We start from the raw sequence: 23,372 nt of genomic DNA, 5'->3' as shown, positions 1-23,372 counted from the left end.
TTCATGTGTAGCATCTTCCATCAAAGGCTTGAATCCAACAACTTATGATCCCAATCATGAATATTTGAATAATAAAATGGAGCAATAAATTGATGGAAATTAAATATAGTGATAAATAAGCAATTTGTATAAAAAATGGGAGCTAACTTCAAAGAATCCCCCATCTGGAACAATAAGTGAAACTCTTTCAGGCCTGGGAAAGGATAAATTCTAGTCAACCTTCATTCCTTAACCATGACATTATTAATATGGATGGGACATGCCATTAGGCAGTGCACCAAATGGAGAGTTTTGAGCTATCACAATGACAGAATGCAGTTGATCCCAAGAAAACAGAAATCACAGCCAAACATCTTGCACAGCATCATTTCTCAATCAGTCAGCATTCCAATTTATGCATAATTATTGGCCATGGATTTGGCATCCACCAACAACCACTTTGAAAGCTTAGCAGTTTAAAATAAATACACAGTATAGGCATCATTAGTTTATTATTTCTCTGCCTCTCGGAATTTATGAGCCAGCGCCATGCGATTCTGACCCCTTTTGACTCCTCCCTGTACACCTTGCCATGCTCAGCTAGGCCTCTGACCACCCACTTAAAAGCAGGAAGCACAATTGATGGAAGCATTATATTCAAGCAAGCACTTGAAGATTGAAGACATTAATGAAGACTCCAAACTAATGACCACAGTATTGTATGTTCCTTGCATCTTTATTTATTTATTTATTTATTTTTGGAAACTTGAATTATCACTAAGATTCAACAGTGGCCGATTCACTTCAGGCTATGGCATGTTAAATCAGTTAGAAATAACAGACAAAGACACTGATTGGTGAACTGAAGTGAAAAAACAGGAAAAGCATTTCCCCCTATATAAATATCTGAAAAAAAAAAATCGAGACCATTTGGTTACCATTATGGGTTATTTTGATAATCTCTTCAAAACACAATGGCAGAGATGTGTGCCTTTATGATAAAACTAATAAAAACAACCTAATTTTGTAAAGCTTTACTCCATCTTGGATTCATGCATTGAGATAAAAGGCAGTAACAGGGCAGCAACATTTAACCTAAACGACTTTTCTTTTTTTTTTCATTTAAATGCCCCACTCTAACCTGACTGACTGATTCTTGCTGCCTTTCCACTTCAGACATGTGGTGCACTCCAAGGAGAAAGTATGGAACCATTCTGGTCTGACCTTTAACTGCATTCTGCAAATGTTTTGCATCGGTTTTCATGACTGATATCCACTCTCCTACTAATCATCCTAACGCTCATTCCCTTGGGAATTGATGTCAGCGATGGCCGACTATTTTATATATTAGTACATTTCCTGGATGGATAAGTACCAGACTGAAGAAATGTCTTAAATTTTCCCCCTGTGCTCTACAGTAAGGCAGTAGTGAAGGATGTGCAGCCTAGAGAGATTTGGCATGTAAGTGGTTTGGGTCACTGAGAGTTAAGTTTGTAGTGGAAATCCTCAAAAGAAAGAAAGTAAAAATATAGATTAGTTTGTGCAATTTGTTTCATTGAATCAAATCCTGAGAAAGGCAACAGTGTGAATCATGGGAATGTTGCACACTGTCCTTAAATTCATAAGATCAAATTGAGAATTGAAGACCCCCTAGGAAATGGATAGTTTCTTATTATTGTGAAAGTGACTGCCCATCATCTACAATAAATATTCAGCCATGTATTAGTTAATTTATTTAATCAAGATTAAGACCACAACACCTAACAAGAGCCAGCTCTGGATAGGGTGGCAGCTCATCATAGGGCAAATAGATACATGCATTCATTTGATATTCATAACTAGTAGATTTGATTGAATCAGAATAAATTCTAACAAATATTAAAGGTTAAATGGTCTTGTTTCTCTGTATCTTTCAAATGTAATTAGTAGAATACTCAGCTTCAAAATAAGCGGACCCAGCAACAGCAGCATACCACATAGTTTTCTATTAGTATGCCGAAAGAGCGCGAGAAGGCAGTAATTAAACACATGTTATGCTTTGATGACTGTATTTTCACTTTTTAATGATACCTATTTAACTGAGTTTCAACCACTTGTGTGCATATATAGAGACTGTTTTTCCTTCGGAACCAAGCAACACTAGTAAACAATCTATCCAACCAGCGAGCACATCTTGGAGCAACCTGGCCTAACCACAACCAGCGTATATTTAGGAAGAGTGGAGAACAACCTCTGGAAAGAAAAAAAAAACAAAGATGAATCCTGATTGAATGGGACAGTCTGTGGGAATAAGAAACAGATGTTTTCACAAATAAAGGGATGGGCAATGTGGTCCCTGAATGCAGGTGGTCCCTTTAAAGAGTTTTCCACTGAATGTTTATTAGTTTCTGGCAACTATTATTTGCCTTTGTTAAAACCTGTTGGCCACTATCACAGCTTATGAACACCTAATGCCATATGTATTAACCTAAATTTAAGTGGTTCCATCAGGAGAAAATTCCGTCTCAAACAACTGATGCATTTATCAAAGGTTGTTCCACTTGTGTGTTTATGTGAGTGCCGCAGCCTGAGTACTTTAAGCAGTTGATCCTCCAGCTTTTATCTAAGGCTGCCCTATTGACTTTTCTACTGGTAGTACCTTAGCGAGAAACTGTATGTGTCCGCTGCTGAAAAAAATGAAAACAATTCAAAGGACAAGCCTTTACTTCATTGTACTTAAGAAATAGAGATGACGAGAGACAGCCGCTTCCTGTAAAGTTGGGTAATGTACATGCTGTGAGCCCAAATGAAGCCATCAGATGATTAGGTGACATTTACAGTGATATGAGTACAATTCCACCCATTTTCAAGCACATTTTTTCCGTGATCACTGGAAGCTCAGTTGCCACCTTGGAATAGGAGGGCATCTTACTGCAAGGTGCATTGAAACATAGTCACATATACTGTTCATCCAATTTAGGATCCTGCAGAAGATGGCAATGATTATCTTTGGATTTTTGTAACAAATCAAATTTCCCAGAGGAGCTCATTCAAACAAGGAGAGAAACACATGCATTTCACACAAATAAAGCACTTCTGTTTTAACAAGAGGACACTGTGTGAACTCCAAGAACATTTTTCTGTTTTTAATGAAGTGCCATAATTAGCTTGTTTCCGAACTCCATTGGTTTTCATTAAAACTTTGATTAGCACCTTTAGCTACATTGTCTTCACTTCTACAGTAAACAGATCTGGCACAACTGGAAGACTGCAGAAGACCTGACTTCTACAAGAACTGTTTCATGAATATGGATACATTGCAATCAGTTGACCGGATGGAAGCCCGTTCCTGCTAAGAATTCTCACTGTTTTTGTGATCCTTGTGCTGCAGGCAAAAAATGTGTTTTCACCTCAACTGGGATAACATTATCTTATCATGGCTAGCTAGGAAGTTAACATTTTGTTGTGTTTTAGCTAGGGTTCCTTCCTACCTAATGTTTTTTGTTCTTTTCGCTCATTTTTCAGTTTGAATTATCTAGGATGATGTATTTCTGTTAACATTTTTCTGTTCATTTGCCATTTATTCAACATGTTTAATCTATTATTGCTTTGTTATTTTTAAAAATATGTGTATACTGTTTCTTTAAATGTCTTTATGTTCTCTGTGTTTTGTGGGTCATTGCCCAAGAGTCAGGACCACTTGCCAATCTGTGTTGAGGTACTGCTCCTAGCCCTAGTAAGGCTGCTGGGTAATGTAGTCCCTCTGCAGTACATTGTTTGCACTCTTAGTGTTGGTGAGTTTCCCTCTGGTTGTTTATTGTTGCTTTTTGGAATTTCTGGCTTTTTGACATTTTTGTTCTGTTGAAGGATTCTGTCTTTCATTTAACTCATTGGGATAATGGTTACAATTTAGACAACTCTCTATTGCCTTGTTTGACAAGTTTTTGTTCTCTTTTCCCATTTTTTTAATAAATCTTTTATTTATAAAGATTCTTGGTTCACCCTTTCACCACAGAAGAGGTTTACAAACATCATTTTTGTGGTGGGGTTGGGAATGTTTTTTGTGAACATTACTTATATTTATTTTAACTTTTGAAAGCCCATTTGGCTTGGTGTAGGCCGAAGCCAGCCATTCAAGTAGGTAGTCAGGCTGCCTGTAAGTGAGACTCACCTGGACAGGCTAGTAAGGAGTCTGGCCTTGCTTTTTGGCTCTCTTTTGAAGCTCTTCATTTTTGAGTGCATTTGGTAATATACATGTCATAGATCCATCAATCCGTATACCTTATGGACATACATATATGATCAAACCTGCATAATTAAATTCAGCATTGCAGGAGATTAGGCCTATGCTAGCAGCAAGACCAGCTTTAGGGTAATGTGAGTAGAGACCCACGGGCACCAAACTAAGTTGTTGTTTTTTTTTTTAACTTTTACTTACACTTCCTTGACTGCCTTGCTCTGGATGTCTGTGAATGATAGGCCTGAGAAAGAGAGAGAAGCACACAGTCAGAAGTCTGTAGATGCATCTGTTTCTTCAGATTGCTAGGAGTTGGACCCCCACATTAACTGAAACAGTGTGGGCTGGGACTACAAAGAGAGCTTGGTTTTTCAGCTGTGTGACTTGGGAGAAAAGAGTTTGGATAAACCGCACCTTTTGCATTTCTACTGTACACATCTTACTCTCCCTTGTGCAAGTATAACCTACCAACCAAGTAGTTTATAATTTGTATTATTATTATTATTATTAAAAATAATAATACAATGAAATCCTTGGGATTAATAAAGTTTATCTAATCTAAGTTAGTTATGTCATTTTATTATATTATTTTATTTATTATATAATTTTATGATTATTATTTTGTACCTTACCCAACCCCCGTTTCACTTCCAATAGTTTTAACTACTTTTGAAATTATCATTTTACAGTTAGCAGAGTTAATAATAAACTGATTAGAGCATGGATCATGACTGGGGGCAGTTCAGATAGCTAATCAAAAATAAATCAGATAGGTTGAAATGTCCAGAAGAGCATAAAATGTGGCATTTTTCAACCCATCATATTTTTAAATATGTGATTTACTATTAGTAGAGTAAATTATTCATTAAGTTGTTTGTAAAATAATAATGACTTCAGGTTTAAATATAAAATTTAGAATAAGTCCACTTTACTTGAGGGGTACCTTTTTGCTGATTAAAAAATTGACACTCCAATGAGTATTTGCACCAGGAGGTACCAACACTAAGACCAAGCAGTGGCATCATTCGGTGGAAAGAAGGGAAAGGAAGATCATTTAGTCTTTATTATTTAAGCATCATCCTTGTTTGCTTTACCAAGCCATACCACTTGTTCTCTGAACTTGATTTTTCCATTATAGGCTTAGTGAGAGCCCCAAACTATCCTAGTTGCATCCTGTCCAAGGCAGGGACCAGAACTATGCTGGGTGCAAAATTCATACTCACACACACTTATTAACACAAATGCTCCTTACAAGTTAGTTTGAAGATACCAGTCAACCTAAATTTCTGGTCTTTGGGATGTACAAAAACAATGGAGAACCCAGAAAAAACCTACATGCATCTTGAAGAGAATGTAAAGACACATACTGACAGTAACAATATTGGCATTTAAACCCAGGTCACTAGGGAATATGAGGAAATAGCACTAAACTCTGATCCATAAAATCATAATCAAAATTGAAAATGCAGTTCTGATATTCATTTTTTATATGGAAGGAAATAAAGACAATGGCACTGTGATCATCACTGAAAGCTTGCAGCTCCTGAAGAAGGTATTCAGATTTTTCCCTGACTGTGTAGAGTTTGTACATTTGCCACTTTCCTGCTTTGTGTTTTCTTCCAAAACATGCAGGTCAACTGGCAACTCTAAAGTCACCATGAGTGTACTCTGCAATGGACTGGCATCCTGTCCAGGAGTTTTTTTTTTTGCGTTCAACTGATTCACTCTGAATAGTTTCTGTACCCTTACACACTGAAGCGAGATTAAACAACAACTGAAAATGTTTTTTATAGTTGTAGCGATACTTCCATGCACTACATGTAATGTTAAAAAAATAAACAGTAGTGGCAGTAGTTGTAGTAGTAATCTATACTAATAAAAGGCAAAGCCCTCACTGACTGACTGACTGACTCACTCACTCACTCACTGACATTCATTTCGAAATTCTACACGTAACGGTCATAATGGTCGACAACGTCCACCATGTTGAACTTTCTTATTTATGGCGTAATCTTCACGAAATTTGGTAGGCAGCTTCCCTGCGCTAACCAAAACCGATGTACATACTTATTTCGGTGGTATAACGCCACTGTCGGCCGCCATATTGAACTTTCCAACTTCACTAATTCTCCAACTTCCCATGTAGGTAGAAGGCAGAAATTTAGCAGGCTCTTTCCTTACAGCTTACTTAGAAAAGTTAAGCAGGTTTCATTTCGAAATTCTATGCGTAACGGTCATAACGTTCGATAACGTCCGCCATGTTGAACTTTCTTATTTATGGCCCCATCTTCACAAAATTTGGTAGGCGGCTTCCCAAACCAATGTATGTACTTATTTCGGTGGTATGACGCCACTGTCAGCCGCCAAATTGAACTTTCCAACAGTCTTTGTTACTTATGGGCCCATCTTCAAGAAATTTGGTATGTGGGTTCCCAACGCTAACTGAATCCTACTTACATACATATATACGTCCATAGCCTGCACCTGCGGTGTTGGGTCCCCCATCCCAATGTCTCCCACGTTGTTGGCTGCCTGCCTATATAAGGCCATCCGTTGCTCCGGTCTCTACATTCCCTTCCTTGCTTCGCCATGGGATTCATGTCTCCCTGCTGATAACTGCAGCCTTTTTAATTAATCCAAGGCTTCTCCGCTGTTTTATTGTTCGTTTATTACGATTATAGTTATTGTGTAGGTATTTTAGACTTACTTTACATTGTTCAGGTACCCATTTCCTTTATCGTTCCAACCATACCCCCATTAACATGTCTATCGAGGTGATCATCATCGATCAAAGAACTGTCACTTACCGAGTGGTTTCCATGCCCAGAGATGGCACCTACCTTTTCCATTCTTTTTGTTACATATTGCACAGCCATATCAAGCTCACTCTTGATATCCAGAGGAACATTGTGTCTTATGTATTGAATGACTGAGACAGGTTCGAGGTGTGGACTGATGACGGTACAGGAGATAATTATACTACACAGGAGCACTATAAGAGTGGAATGCTTAAGCCCTTCACCTATGCTTCTTCATGTGAGTTGATGGCTGCCGCTGAATTGTTCGGTTGTCGCTTTCAAGTGTACCAAAATGGCCAAATATTTTACACCTTTCGACAACTGGCAATGCCTTTTAAACATCTTAGATTGACAGGTGACGATTTCAGTAGTGGACACTTTGATGTTTATGAATGTTTAAACTCTCAAAAACTGAATGTTATCGATGAAACCAGTTGTATGCTTACAACGCTTGACAGATGCCGAATGTCACTTCAACACAAGTCTTGCCAATACTGTCGTAATTGAAACAAACCATGAAACTCAAACCGATTATGACAGCAGCAATCCAAGCTGTGAGATCTGAAACAAGATTACTGTTCACATGGCCAACTGTACGTTGCATGCTCAAGAGTAAGCTCAGCGCACAGCTTGGTCATATTACAACCGGAGGGCCGAACTAACAATGTTGTATACAAAGAGATCCTTAACAAATAATTATAGGTATATTTTCGCTCAGTTTAAAAAGGTATAATTTTTTTCTTAATAAAAATTTTAAGGCAGTACTTCGCAGCTGCGAAGCGCGGGTATTTTGCTAGTATTGTTATACATTCAGAATCCAGTAAATATTCTTTCCTGTATGTATGGCCAGCACGCAACACATCACCACTCTCTGAGATAAGCAAAAGGAGCACGTAAACAAGACAAATGAATGTAGCTATTACCAGAATAATAAAGATGTGTGCACATAAATAAATCGTGATACAGGCACTAGATAGAGATGGGCTTGTCTATCAATCATGTGTAAATGCCACCTGGGTTGGATGGGCATCCTGTAATGGCTGGACGGGATGGACAGACAGCCCGATGGGAATGAAAGATGCCATAGGGGACAGGTCATTCCCCGAGGACATGAGATGACAGCAGCCCTCTGTATTGGTACCCATTTGGGAACCATCTGGGAATGCTGGGAGATGTAGTCTGGCAACACAGCCCTGCTGGGGACCATCTGTGAAACAAGTGGGTTCTGCAGTAAGGTACGCTCCCTAATAAGTGGGACTTCCATATGAAGTGAAGTTCCCCCATCATATAAGTTCTTCCATCGGGCAGTGGCCCTGGTACTGGAAGTACTCCCAGGTCCTTAATAAAAGGGACTGCACTCCCCTATCCAGGCGTGTCGGTACTGGGAGGACGTGGAGCAACACTTGACTAGAGGAGGGCAGTGGAGTGGTGAGAGATATTGAAAGAAGAGAGAATATTGTGCCTGTGCTTTTCCTACTTGTGAAATTGTGTTGAATAAACACTCCTTTATTTTAACTCGGGACTCTTTGTGTGTTTGTGTTGGGGTTTGGGGTTCACTGACACCCCCAGTTCTATCACACATGTCTATTGTTCCCCTAATATTACATGTATACCAAATAATAAATGGGTGAAATGAAAAAGTCTTGCTTCACTCTGGCAGTGATATATTGTTATTTAAAAGTGGAAAAACTTGTGGAATCTACAAATTCCAAATCAAAAGGCATACCTAAAGTAAAAATTTAAAAACAGACCTCTAGTGCTTGTAGAAATAGTAGTATTGGTTGTAGTGCTACTATCACATGCACAGAGCACAGTAAAAATTCTACTTGATTGTCCAACTAGCATGAGACATGTCACCACCCTAAGGGGCCATGATAAGCAAAAGTAACAAGTCAAATTCATGCAGACATTAATTAAAAAATTAAAAATGTGTGCACAGATTAATTGCTCTTACTTTATACTGTATATCATGAAGACTTTTGAGAGGGTGGTCCTAAAACAGCTACAACCCCTGTTTACAGAACATCTGGATCCTCTGCCATTTGCCTATAAGACACTCTGATCTACTGTACATACTTCACAAACACTAACCCTGCATCGACAAAACTGATACCACAGTCAGGATAATGTTAATTTGATTTTTTCAGTGCCTTTAACACCATTCTGACTCATCAACTGGGGAAAAAGCTCAAGGCTTTGCATCTTGATGCCATTGCAATCTCCTGGATCATGGACTACCTGACCAATGAGACAGCAGTTTGTTAGGCATAAGGACAGTGTCTTAGAAATGGTGGTGTGTAACATTGGAGCAGCTCAAGTAACTGTCCTGTCTCCTTTCCTCTACACAAAAGACTCCCAGTAGAATACCAGCGCTTGCCGCGTAGAGACATTTTCAGATGCCTCCTTCATCATTCTTTATCATCCTTCATCAGGCTGCTTTTATAATAGAAAAAAGTCAGAGTACAGGAAGGTTAAGGAGGGCTTCATCTTGTGGTGAAAGAACCATCTGCTGCTCAACATTAGCAAAAAAAAGAAGCAGATGGTGGACTTCTTGTGTGTCAAGGAGCCACTGAGACCAGTCACCATTCAGCAGGAGGACATGGAAGTGGTGCAGAGCTACAAGTACCTGGGGGTTTACATGAACAACAAACAGGACTGGTCTGACAACACTGTGACACTGTACAAGAAGTGCCATAGCATAGTCTACTTGCTAATTTTTTGATGTGTGCAGCAAGCTGCTGGAAATGTTCTACCGATCGATAGAAGCCAGTGTAGCGTTCTGCTACTTCAGTCTCCTGGAGAAGCACCTCGAGCTCCAATGAAGCACAATGGCTGAACAAAGTTATCAGAAAAGACTATTGAACCCTGGAATCACCGCTTTTGTGCAAAATTAGATGCCATCAGGAAGTTATCCACTCCATCCCCTCCAGGGGGTGCTCTCTCGGAGCACCTTTAGCCACAGGTTTATTCCACCCTAGTGTGCTAAGAAGCACTTCCGGGGGTCTTTTCTGCCCACTGCTGTCAGGCAACTCAGCGCTTCCTTCTGAGTAAACGCTTATATTCTTTAAGTTCATTTTGCTATTCTTCACAATACACATTCATTTATTGTATTTATTGATTGGCTGTATTACTTATCCTGTGAGTCTGTATGCTTTTTTATGTTTCTGCTGCTGTATGCGTCAAAATTGTCCCTTGGGATTAATGAAGTTTAACTAATCTAATCTAATAAATATAAGTAGGCTTATTTATATTCAGTCATTTGTTTAATTAGTGAAGCATATCCTAGGTGGCAACTATCTGACCTAAGATTAAGAATTCTAGAGGGAGCAGTTAAAAACATGAGAATAAAACTGAATATTACACATTTTAAATGGTGGTGTCATATTTATTTGAATTCATCTTCAACATTTACGTTTTGACTTTTGTTAGTAATTACTTTCTTCCTCATCCTTCTTTCCAAATGTTGAGCAAAGCAAAGAAGGGCAGTCAGAGAGAATTTGCCTCACAGGAGGCGGCTTCCCATATGGGCATGATTGAAAACATTAGCAATTCAGCCATTATCACTTGTTTAATTGAGAGCTGAAACTATTTCACATGTGGGTTTAGCATTGGGCTGGAAGCCTTTATGGAGACTTCCAGGTGTTGCATTTTTGGGGGCATTCTTGGCTTCCAGAAAAGAAGAAAAATCTGCTCTATTCATGGAATACTGTTTCTGTTGCTAATACAACAGGACATTAGACAATGGGCCTGATTTATTTGAGCTGGACACTTTCTCATCAAGTCAAATCAACACTTACTGAAACCTGCATCAAGAAAATATTAATGTACTATTCAATTAGGTCTGCATATTGGTGGTTGGTTGTGATGTGTCACAATTACTGAGCTCAAATCCAACGTTGCTTTGCGTGTTCTCCTGGTAGCCAAATGGGCTTTTTCCCCGAGTACGTGATTTTCCTCCCACATTGCAAACTTTGCACTTGCTAGGTTATCTGGTAAGTGAAATTCTCTCTGTAACTGTGAGTGTGTGCGCAAGCAGGCCTGGTGAGAGACTGTTGCCTTCTCAGGGGGTTGTGCCTAATAATATTGAATGGACCCTGACCCCAGTAACCCTGAACTGAATTAAACATGATCAAAAAATGGAAGAAAATTGCACATTTGCCTAAGCGATGGAAGAGGCATAAAACGTTTCATAGCATGCTTCATAAAACCACCATAAAAGATGACATTTATTAAAGAGGTCACATCAAATAGGCTGAAAAGATTTTAACATGAAAACCACCGCCCTTGTCTCCAGATGAATTATTTTCTGTTTTTGGTCTCCAATAGATCTTTGCTGCAGGTGACACCTGTTTTACATGTTCATAAAAAATGCTATAAAACTGAAGAAAGTGAACTTTTGCCTTGGAAACATGCATAATAAATGTACATAGTCATGTTTGACTTTGGCATTTTTGCAGACTTACTTAATACAATCATGAAAATGAATATTTAAAGCTCAGAGTTTGAAAAATATTAACCAGGATGTTAACATCTAATATGCTCTAACAGGTCACTCTGGAGCTCAGCTTCTTTTCAAATTAGTTTATTTGCCAAAGCTTTTCCAACATAGTATTATAAGCAGGTGGTGATTATGTGCACTAGTCAGTCAAAGAGGAACACTAATACTCCTGTCTCATGGTCTTGCATCAAGGACCTCTGACTGGATTATAAGAAGCTAAAATGGATAAATATACTACAAGTTAAATATAATACAGGTTCTATTCTTTCTTCTCCCCCTGTTTTTGATCTCTTGTTCCTTACCACCCCCACTCAAAACCTGTCTGTACTCCTCCTAAAGGCCTTTGACACTGTACTCAAAATGGAAGAGTGACCTTTCTTCCTTTTCCCCCATTATCCTAGATCCCTACAAGCCTTTCTCTTTTCTCCAAAAATCTTAATCACTAGCATACTAATTTAAGCTTGTACATCGCCTTTAGCCTACACTCCAAAAAGACCCGTTAAGCTACAGGTCAAGTCATCAACCCTTACTGCCATTTGTGGTCTCTAAATGCCCATGATACTTTTCTGGAGGATGGAGTTGCTATAAATTTTACCTTTAAAACAGTTGTAATAGTTTCATATTTTATATTTTGTTGGATTTAATAAAATTTTGATCCCAAAAAAGTTCCCTAGTGACAAGATCCAAGCAACAGATGAGATCTGAGTAGAATTGCTGAAACTACTGGAATATTTGTTGTCTTGTTTTGGTTAACATGTCTTTGCAATAGCATGTGTAAAATAGAGACATGCCCTGAGACTGACAGATTTGGGATGCTGTTTCTTGTTTTTGAATACTTCTTAGTCTCTCTTTGATAGCCTGTGCTCTGATACTACAATAAAGACTCAAGCCAATAGTCAAACCCAGGACCCAGCAGTATTTATTTTCTTTCTGTAATGGCTAATCCTATATGCTTATTGTTTTGATGGCTTGGATAAAGCTTATTACTGCAAATGTCATGGTATGTTATGGAAGCTGTTATGTCAGTTTTAACCTTTGACACCAGTGCTGTCATTGGGTAGCTCTGTAAAATATTTTTTTCCAAACTTGTTATTATTTAAAATCAGGTATAGAATTCTGTCAAAGCTACATCGCATTTTGCATTTTGTAATTTATTGGATGGCGGCACGGTGGCGCAGTGGTAGCGCTGCTGCCTCGCAGTTAGGAGACCCGGGTTCGCTTCCCGGGTCCTCCCTGCGTGGAGTTTGCATGTTCTCCCCGTGTCTGCGTGGGTTTCCTCCGGGTGCTCCGGTTTCCTCCCACAATCTAAAGACATGCAGGTTAGGTGGATTGGCGATTCTAAATTGGCCCCTAGTGTGTGCTTGGTGTGTGGGTGTGTTTGTGTGTGTCCTGCGGTGGGTTGGCACCCTGCCCAGGATTGGTTCCTGCCTTGTGCCCTGTGTTGGCTGGGATTGGCTCCAGCAGACCCCCGTGACCCTGTATTCGGATTCAGCGGGTTAGAAAATGGATGGAATTTATTGGATATTTTAGCAGAGTCATAATTCACTGTCACAGGGGCCAATGCCTATCACAGTAGCACTGGGAACAAAACAGAACCAGTCCATTACAGAGCTCACACAGGCAGACACCCTCACTGCCAATTTGCAATCACCAACTAACTTAACATCCAAATGTTTGAGGACAAGGGAGGAAAACTGGAATATTGGCAGGAAAACCCAGACAGTCAAGGACAGAACGTGTAAATTCCTCACAAAGGATGGCCTGATGTGGGATTTGATCCCAGGACATTAGGATCATGTAGGAGCAGCAATACCAACTGCTCTGTCAAGCCTTTGAAATTACTATTGTATGGTATTGAGGGTCTGTATTCGGATTCAGCGGGTTGGAAACTGGATGGATGGTATTGAGGGTTGCCTCTTCACTGTTTTTGGATGATGTTATCCTCTTGATCTTATCAAGACCATGATCTTCAACATGCATCAGTGGAGTTCACAGGGATGTTTTACAGCTGGAATAAGAATCGGCACCTCCACTGATGTTAAGGTGCTTTCCTAGAAAAGAGTGGCTTGCTCTCTGTGTATAAGATTGAAAGTGGTAAAAGCATCCATGTGGAGGACTTGTTCATTACGTAAAGCAAAGGTGAGTATGAGTTTGACCAGTGATTCACGGTTGTATCAGATTGTAGTCACAAAGCAAGAACTAACTCCTAAGACAAAGCTTAACATTTACTGGTTAGTCTTTGTCTCTATCCTCAACTATTATCAAAAGAGTTGTGACAATAGTATTAGTTTACAGACACAAAAGACCTTAATGAGTTTTTTGTGCAAGATTACTGACTGCACTGTCCAGCAAAGGATGTGAAAGGTCAAAAAGCAAGGGGCTACAGGATGGAGGTGCTGATGCTGCACTCTTAGAGATAGTTGATAAGCATATAAAGTATGTTCTTCTGGAAGTAGATCAAGGTGGAGATCTCAAATACTTTGGAAAGTTTGTAGCCCTAGACCTGCCCAATGTGCTTTGATTTGGAATCAGGGACATGGCAAAAAAATATTCTGAGGCCTCCAAAAAGTGACACAAAAGCAGGCCACTATCTTCACTGGCATGTCTGAAATAGTCTCACCCCAAACCAGCCCACCCTCAATTACTAGCTGCAAGTTTCACCTTAAGTAGGCCCCAAAATGAAGAAACTGGCTTCTAAACTTCAAAAAATATTTTCAGTTCTCATACAAGAAAGAAACTTTAGAATTTGCTGGTTTGTGGGAACAAACCAAAATTAAGAATCTTATAAAAGAAGGATTTATTAACAAAAATAGAAAAACAGAGGGAAAGGGGAAAAATAAGTAATAAAGAAGTTGCCTAAAAGGCAATATATAGTGAACAAGTCCCAATACACAATCCATGAGCAGAATCCAATAAAAAGTAGCACATACAAGCCTGGTGTTAATTAACATATGGTAGGGGCTGAAGAATAGTTCTAGATGAGGAAAGTCTAGTTTGACTAACTCATCCTGTTGCCATCATTAAGTAAAACTACCGTAAAATAACATGATTGTATTTAAAGGCCACTGTGTTCTTCTGCTGAAAATAATGAATAGTTGTAAAATACTTTACATTTTTATTTCCTCTTATTATAAGTCTGATTTCTAAAATTAATGCATAATATAGAGGTTTATCGGAAAGTCAAAATATTTTCTGACAGTATAGTAGGACTAAAACAAGTGTGAAGATGGGTGAATAAACAGGTCCTTGATAGATTCCCTACTCTGAATTAATATTAAATTTAATAAAAGACAAATACAATTTTACAATGTTTCAAATGCTAATTTCTGCTTTGCAGTATTAAAATGAACCAAAGTGAGATGCAAAAATGGTGGCCAAGTTGGCCAGTAAGAAAGCAGACACAAATTTAGATTACATGTCTGTCTTTAAATTCTTTCTCAAAAATGATATTTTAAATTGAGGTGTGCAGCCTGATCTGCCTGCCAGAAGACAAAGCAGCACCATGAACAGGAAGTGCCACTGTTTCCAAATTCTGACCAGACATTAGAAAAAATAAAATAAAATAATATTTGGAGTGTGGGCTGACATACTGTACTTGAGCTGTTTATCAATGGCAAATAATTCACAAAAGTTTATCTAAGGTTAGTGCTTTAAATTCAGCCCCATAAATCGGAAGCAGGATCACTGAGTAAATGCAGATTTATAGAAGAGAACCAAACGTCCTTTTCCTGCAGCAGGTAATAAATATGTCGGACAGATTACTAGATAAAATTCACTTCAAACAGAGGAACCTCCCCTTCCAAACCACAGCGCCATGGTAAAAGCTCTTATGAAACAAACATGCTCTGGTAGGCGGCATGGCCATTTCACCTTTCAGCTGTTCATGGTGTATTTTAGAGCTGGGGATTTACAAAATGTCTGCTATCTGCACCCTACCCCCCACTGCAGAGCACACCACAACTCCTAATATATCTTCAGAGTTTAGAGGTAATCAGCGTGACCCCACGCCTAGTTAATGGTGGGCTAATATATAAACACACGTGCACCACAGACACATAATAAACTGTCAGTCTCTTGATTTTCACTCATGGCTAAACCATCCAAGTGTAGTTTTGTGTATATTTTTGCATGGGGTATTAGGAGCCATTAAAGTCACCAAAGTTCACATTAATGCAGACGATATTTTTCATAATTATTGTCCTCTAAAACTGAATCAAAAAGACTGAAACTCCACACAAATGACAATCCAATATAAAATATGTGTATTATCATGAGGAGGAAGAAGACAAATATGAATTGCTCAGTTAAAATATAAATAATAAAACTTCAGTTTAACTGCTTCTATTGGATGCATGTGTATGAATATGAAAAAGGTACATAGAAAGTGGTGTGTCACAAAACACAAAATTTAACTTTTCAGTGAATACAGGAAGAAATGAATATGTACTCACTGCCTCAAGGATCTACTTTCCTGGGCTTGAACACAATGCTAATTACTGTCATTCTCCTAATATATAATAATAATACTTCATTCTTTACATTTATATAGCACTTTTCTCACTACTTGAAGTGCTTTGCATACTCCACATAAGGAGGACCCGGGACACGTTTTTCTCTGGGTATACCAAGTTTTTTCCCACATCTTAAACATATGCATGAGTGGTGAATTGGTTGGTGTTTGGTGAGTGTTAATAAGTCTGCGAGTGTACCCTGTGTTGGACTGGTGCCCCATCCCAAGTTGTCTCCTGCTGTAAGAGTCAATCCTAGTAAGTTAAAGTTAATGGTAAAATCACAAACTGAACATATTTAGTCAGAATGATAGTTTTGTATGGCTAATGGAAGGTTCTGTTTAACCCCTATAAACTGGCGCTTTTCCACTGCATAGTACGGCACAGCACGGTTCAGTACAGCTCACCTTGGTTCGGCTCAGTTCGGCTCGGTTTGCGTTTCGACTGCAGTTTAGTACCGCTTTAGAGTGGGCGGGATTATTCACGTGTCGTTATAGTTGCGCCGCCTCTACTGCCGTGACACTGTGGAACTTTTACAACAACACGCAGACAACGACAACACTTTAGCTCGACGACGCGCAAGGGTAAGCATCTAAAAAAAGCACATCACTAGCTAACGTTTATCACTGTTGCAAAGCATAAAATGAACTTAACTGTCAGTGTAACATTAAAATGCTGATTCTGTATATTACAGATCTTCCACATTTTGCAAAAAAGTCGCCGCAACAGACCATCTGTTTGGACATTTAACTGTGCATCAGAGCGGTGGGATGTGATTGTTCCCGGTTTTACAAACACACAGTGGCTGGAGAACTTTCGAATGTCTGAAGAAACATTCATTCACTTATGCAACAAACTGCGTCCAGTGATGGAGAGACAGGACACAAACTTCCGCATGTGTGTACCTTTAAAGAAAAGAATAGCCAGTGACGCAATAATGACGATTTTCTCCGGCCAATCAGTGACCAGCAGAGTTTACACGTCACGTTTTGGTAACAGTTTGGCGCGCTTGGAACCTCAGCTGAGGTGGTACTAATAAAAGGACCAGGTACCAGTTACTGTTCCCAGTGGAAAACCCCCCAAAAGTGAGCTGAACTGAACCGTGTCGTGCCGTACTACGCAGTGGAAAAGCGCCAAACTAAGTTGTTAATGGAACAATGTTAATACTCTGCTATATTTCTATTTTAGCTATGTAAATTGTTTACTTGCACATGGAAAGGTATAAAGACATAAAGTTTTCTGATTGAATGTCATATAGGAATAAAAAAACAATTATTTAAAGACATGTAGCTAAAACTAAAGCCTGAAAATGACATTATGTGGAAGAAGTTATTTTCTATATGTGTTAAAATTTTTTCTCATCATTCTTTTTTTTTGGTTACACATCATACTAAATGTTTCAACGTTATCAAAACTATAGAATTTTGAAAATCTCAGAGAAATACCACTACATGTGCCTGACACTTGATGATATTGGGCTGGCACTGGCACTCCACAGCTCTGAAATGATTTAAGGCAGTGGTTCTCAACCTGTGGGGTAAGCCCCCCTAGTGGGGCACGAAGTAACAAAAAAGGGGGCGAGAAGATGTGAAAAAAAGAAAAAAAGAATCAAAAATATGAACAAAAATCTGTTGAAACCAAAACAAATGAACTTAAACTACATTCTGATACTAGATCAATAAATATAGAGTTAGATAAATGTCGATAAAAGTAGGTATAATAAAATATGCATCTACTTTTTAAAAAAATGTTAGGGGGGTGCGATTAAAACTGTTATGAAAACTCGGGTTGCAAATACTTCAAGGTTGAGAAACGCTGTTTTAAGGGATTTTGATATTTTTATCCTAACTGGCCTATTTTACCTTATTTAAAGAAATGCTAATATGTACGAATAGTCAATCATCCACTGTTCTGTCTCTTAAGCAAAACTCTGGAACTGGCTATAGACATCAAAAGGGAAGAGGGAAGAAAATCTACAGCCTTATATTTTTAGAGCCACCATCACTAATGGCTGAAGTGAGTACAACACATCTCAGCTATTGCTAAGAATGATATTAGACATGTGAGGAAAGTAAGGAGGTTTCCATCTATACTCGCCAGCTTCAACTGGTGTACAGTGGGGTCCATAAACACTGGCTACATAACATCCTAGTGTGGCACTAATTCACCTTATGACTAACACAAATTAAAGAGGGTGGTGGAGTCTACTCAGTATATTACTGGCACACAGATTCCTCTGTCCAAGACATGCTACTACATACAAAATATAACACACTATGCCCAGGGAATTGTTGTTGTATTATTAAAGGCACCACCCATCATACACAGTCTCTATACAAATAGATAGATACTGAAAGGAACTATATGATAGATAGATAGATAGATAGATAGATAGATAGATAGATAGATAGATAGATAGATAGATAGATAGATAGAAGGCATTTAATGTATAATGTGACATTCATTTCTTTGTCTGTGGGTCTCTTTGGATTGCACCATGGATTAAAATGACAGCATTGAGTGGCTGCGTGGAACAATTAGATATATTCAGTAAAACTATCCAGGGATTGCATTTTAGGTCTCCACAGAAACATCAGATCATATTCTCATTTCATTAATAATCACTTAAATTCTTTATTTCAAGCTGGATGTTTTGAGGTATATCTTTTGTTCAATAAATAAACAGATTACAACCAAGGCAAAGGGCCAGGTATCTCAGAAAGAAAAAAAAACTGTTCATTATCTATTAAAAAATATAAAGACATATATAGTAACAAAAAAGCATATATGACCAATTGTCAAAACACCACATATGGTAGATATCAAAAAATATGACATAATCAAGGCAAAACAAAAGAACATATCTCTGATTCCTAGGAAAAAAGAAGAGATATGAAGAGAAAAATCAGCCATAAAGTAAAAAAAATTAAAAAGAAGTGGAGAAAATAAGATTTATATAATAATAATAGTAAAGCACTTTGGGCATGGGAAAGACACTATATAAATAAAATGTATTATTATTATTAAGATGCATACATCACCTTATCAAATAACTTTGGTCTCCTTTAAAATAGGTGGTATGCTAAATGTATTTATTGATGTTCAGAGACAAAATAATAAATTGTATTTTTTGCATAATGGTAGCACTTTATCCTTCTTTAATTAACTATAATGACATATTTACATATATTGTATGTGGTTTTTTTTAGAAAAACATATTTGAAAAGACATGCATTTTTGCTTCAATTTACTGTCTGTTTAAATGGCAGATAAAGGAAGAAATTAGCTAGAGTGCTAGAAACAGAATTGCTAGAAACATAATCATCTCTGAGCACCAGCATAACACACAGCATGGATAAAGCAAACTTGAGTTAGCCTGTCTGGAAAGACATGATTTTTCCCCCAGGATGTTCTAAAACATAAAAAAATACTATTAATACTATTAATATTTTGTAAAACATTTTTCATGATGTCAAGATTTTGAAGGATAGGCTTAGATTAATGTCATTATCAAAATGGTTGATGCAGCCAAAATATTCTCTGCTCTTTTACAATTCTGAAATAGAATAAGAAGATACAGAAAATTGAATAATTAATTATTTTTTATTTTATTATCATTGATCTCAAGCTGGATTGTCTGCACAAAGGGAAAATACAGAATTTGATCACAAAAAAGGAAACCTAGGAAGGCAGAAACTTACCAGCAATGTAGCACAACCTAGTGCACGTCTTAATGCATATTTGTGTGGTTTACAGTTACTTTCCTTCAAATTTGCCTTTTAGTGTTAAGCCCTTGGGCAGATATGTAATTTGAGGTTTCTTTGTATTGAGTAGCAGGTATTAAGTATGACTAATAAAGAACGCAAGCTTTCTGGAGTTTATCTAAGCTTCACCCAGCAATCAACCCCACCGAACAAAGCAATAAAATTGTGTGTGTAATCATCTCAAAGCTTGTCTCCTCATCATGTGTCAGAACATGAGCCCACTGTCATTACATTTTATGTACACCCTGATGGGGAACATTCTTTTACGTCAGAAATTTGTTGTACAGTATAGAGTCAAACAAATTAAGCTGGAGGGAGAATAATGCTACTTGGCACGATAAGATTAAAAACATTTTAAATTTCTAGCAGCACTCTTCAAAAGTTTCTGGTAAGAATAACTTTTTCATTTTCAAGTTTTACTATTTTTACAACATAAATATTTGAATTATTGATACTAATGAAAAGAGGTATAGCACACAAAACTTTATACCGTGTGTATGTTACAGAGGCAAGTGACAAGGAGGATAAACTGCATTTCTTACAGCACACCATTTCCCCCAATAATCAGTGGCATGACTCAGTATTGCCTTTTCCAATTAGTTTATAGTGAATGAAATGGGAACAGAAACTGTCTAATATTGAACAAAGAAGTCTGCAAAAACATAATTAAAAGCAGTGATACATTCAACAACATTCTTCCAGTTAAAGAGTGAACAGTTAAAGAATTGCTTTCTAAAAGGAAAAATGTAGTCACTTCTTCAGTCAGAAATGTATTAAGTTCTACATGAAATGACAACACTGCAGGTGAAACTGACACTGTTTCTTTTAAAATGCTGAAATGAGATACTGTGACAGCTTACTATAGGTATTAGACTATCTACACAAACCTGATTGAGTAAATAATACAAAGTATCCTCTCAGTTGTAAAATACGCTATATTTCCTAACTGAGTTGTGAACTTCATGGCCATATTATTCTCAAATAAGGAACCTACTGTATTGTCAATCTTTGTTGGTATTCTGGTAAAATCACCATCATTTACCTATGCTGTGTTATATTGCCTATAGTGGCCTGCTGACCTAGGAATATTGGAGTCTAAAAAAATAGTTCTCATCATTTTAGAAAATTAGCAATTTTAATTTTATTATACTGTTGTTCTCCTCCCATCCATACCACGGTTGAAAAATTTTAACCCACCTCCAATACACCTTGCCTTACTCCCCTTCCATCTAGTCTCTTGTACGAACAATATATCAACCTTCCTTCTCTCCATCATATTGGCTAACTCTTTCCCATAACCAATTATACTGCCAACATTCAAAGTTCCTACCCTCACTTCCACTCTCCTACCCTTCCACCTTTGCTCCTGCATCCAGGCATGCCTTCCCCCTCTTCTTCTCCCTCGGCCAACAGTAGCCCAATTTCTCTCAGCACCCTGTGGACTAACAGTACTAGTGAACGCCATTTTTAATACGGGCCTTGACCAATCCAGTATGGAAATCTGAATTGTTATCCACATATTGATCTGGCAAAATTTTACACATGTGTCCTTCCTGATGTAACCCTCCCCATTTATCCAGGCACGAAGAAACACACTGGTTTGTGCATCCCCTGTGGCTAGATTTGCATCCTCCCGTGGCTGGGTTTGCTTCCCCCCAAGGCTGGGTTGCATCCCCCTGGAAACTGAAGGTGTGATGATGAATGTTGTTGGTGCCTAAGCCCCACATGTTGGGTGTGCGATGGATGAGAAAGAAAATTTCTGGAGTGAGTTGGATGAAGTGGTAGAGAGTGTACCTAAGAGAGAAAGGGTGGTGATTGGAGCAGATTTCAGTGTACATGTTGGTGAAGGAAACAGGGGATAAGGAGGCGATGGGTAGGTATGGAGTCAAGGACAGAAATGCAGAAGGTCAGATGGTAGTGGATTTTGCAAAAGATGGACATGACTGTGGTGAATACATACTTTAAGAAAAGGTCCGTAGGATGACATTGGAGATCAAGAAAAGGGGGAGTGTCAGGGCAGATCAATTTGTGGAAGTTGAAAAAGACTGTAGGGTGGAGATCAAGAAGGAGGTAAGACAGACACTGGGTGGTAGTGAAGAGTTGCCAAAAAGTTGGGCAACTACAGCGTAAGTGGTAGGGGAGACAGCTAGAAGAGTGTTTGGTGTGACATCTGGACAGAGGAAGAAGGACAAGGAAACATGTTGGTGGAATGGGGAGGTACAGGAGAGTATACAAAGGAAGAGGTTGGGAAAGAAGAAGTTGGATCAGAGAGATATAGAAAGTAGAGAGGAATACAAGGAGATAAGAAATAAGGTGAAGGTTAAAGAGTATAATGGGTTGCATGAGAGGCTGGACAATAAGAAGGGAGAGAAACGGACCTGTACAGATTGGCTAGGCAGAGGGACTGAGCTGGGACAGATGTGCAGCAGGTTAGGGTGATAAAGGATAATGATGGAAACATACTCACAAGTGAGGACAGTGTGTTGAATAGATGGAAAGAATACTTTGAGAAGTTGATGAATGAATAGAATGAGAGAGAGAAGGTTGGAGGTGTTTAGGAGAGGTGGAAGTGGAGTTTTTAATGACATTGTTTAATGCAATCTTGGAAAGTGAGAGGATGCTTGAGAAGTACACTGGTACCAATTTTTAAAAATAAGGGTGATGTGCAGAGCTGTAGTAACTCAGTCCCGGAAGTGACGTAATCAAAGTGACGTCACCGAGGAGGCGGGACTGGATAGTGACGTCTTCTATGGTACCGGAACCTGGTAGGATTCCTTGGGAAAGGTCTGCAGGGAACTGTCATGAAAGACAGTCAGTGCATCCCGCCCTCCCCTGGTCGGATGTGGTATTGACATTACTTAAGCCCTTCAGCTGTCTACTACTCACACGTGTGTGACAAGGCCAGGGCCCAGACCCATTGGGTCGGGCGACCTGCACCGAGAGGTCATGAGCACAAGAGAGGGCATCAGCGTTGGTATGGAGAGAGCCCTTACGATGAATGAGCGAAAACTTGTAAGGTTGTAGGTCAAGAAACCACCTAGTGACCCGTGGATTCGACTCTTTGTAAAGGGCCATCCACTGTAAAGGAGCATGATCCGACACTAGAGTGAATTGCCAGCCCAAGAGGTAGTACCTCAACTGCGTAACTGCCCATTTAATTGCTAGGTCTTCCCTTTCCACCGCTGCATACCTGGGGCCTCATGTATAACGCCATGCGTAGAATTCGCACTATAACATGGCGTAAGCACAAAAGCCGAAATGTGTTTACGCACAGAAAAATCCAGATGCAGGAATCTGTGCGTACTCCAACTTCCACGTTCTTCCGCTACATAAATCCCGATCAGCGTGAAAACTAACGCTCGTGCACGCGCATTATGTAACGCCCAAATCCTCCCAGAATTACGCCTATTTGAATATGCAAATAAATATAAATCGCCCTTAAGCGCAGCCTTCTGTGAAAAGACAATGGGAAAAGCACGGGGGAAAATATAAGAATTTCAGCGAATACCAAGGGGAGGCAAATGAAAAACATACTATTTGTTCAAATAAACCGTGGTATAATCAACAAAATGAAGTTGATCGAGTGACATAGCGTGTTGGAGAAACTTG

The sequence above is a fragment of the Polypterus senegalus genome, chromosome 2 (genome assembly GCF_016835505.1).
Source record: "Polypterus senegalus isolate Bchr_013 chromosome 2, ASM1683550v1, whole genome shotgun sequence".
NCBI lineage: Eukaryota > Metazoa > Chordata > Cladistia > Polypteriformes > Polypteridae > Polypterus > Polypterus senegalus.
This window is presented reverse-complemented; position numbering follows the sequence as displayed.